This window comes from Myotis davidii, unplaced genomic scaffold (genome assembly GCF_000327345.1).
Source record: "Myotis davidii unplaced genomic scaffold, ASM32734v1 scaffold221, whole genome shotgun sequence".
Lineage (NCBI taxonomy): Eukaryota > Metazoa > Chordata > Mammalia > Chiroptera > Vespertilionidae > Myotis > Myotis davidii.
In genome coordinates, this window is record NW_006293349.1 from 6,623,498 (window position 1) to 6,623,845 (window position 348).

The 348-nt window shown below is 52.3% G+C and overlaps 1 protein-coding gene across 1 annotated transcript in view; it reads right to left on the reverse strand.

Annotated features, from left to right (window-relative positions):
* The window catches only part of DNAH7 (dynein, axonemal, heavy chain 7), a 150,787-nt gene that overhangs the window by 148,369 nt on the left and 2,070 nt on the right, over positions 1 to 348 (reverse strand). The gene's annotated exons all lie outside the window — the stretch shown is intronic.

Below are 348 nucleotides of genomic sequence, written 5' to 3' on the forward strand. Positions count from 1 at the left end.
CATCGGGAATAAGAAGTGCAGAGGAAAATGCAGTTGCTTATGTGACATATGTAATACCTTAATCAATAAGAAAAAAATATTAGCAAAAAGAAAAGAAAATATGATTGCTTGTCAGCATTAAAAAAGATGTAGTACGACTTTCAAGCCGCCCCTCTGTGTTACTGAGGAGTGCGCTGTAGCTAGACGACACTCGGGCCCAGTGTGGCTGCGCCTGGCTAGCCGGAGAGCCACGGTTTCTAAGCCGTTCTCTGCGTGGCTATTCTGCACCACAGTCCCGGGAGGGACATGAGGGCCTCGCCACCCCTGCCCCCGGCCACTGCGGGGCTGAGGGAGACCCGGGGAGGCAGG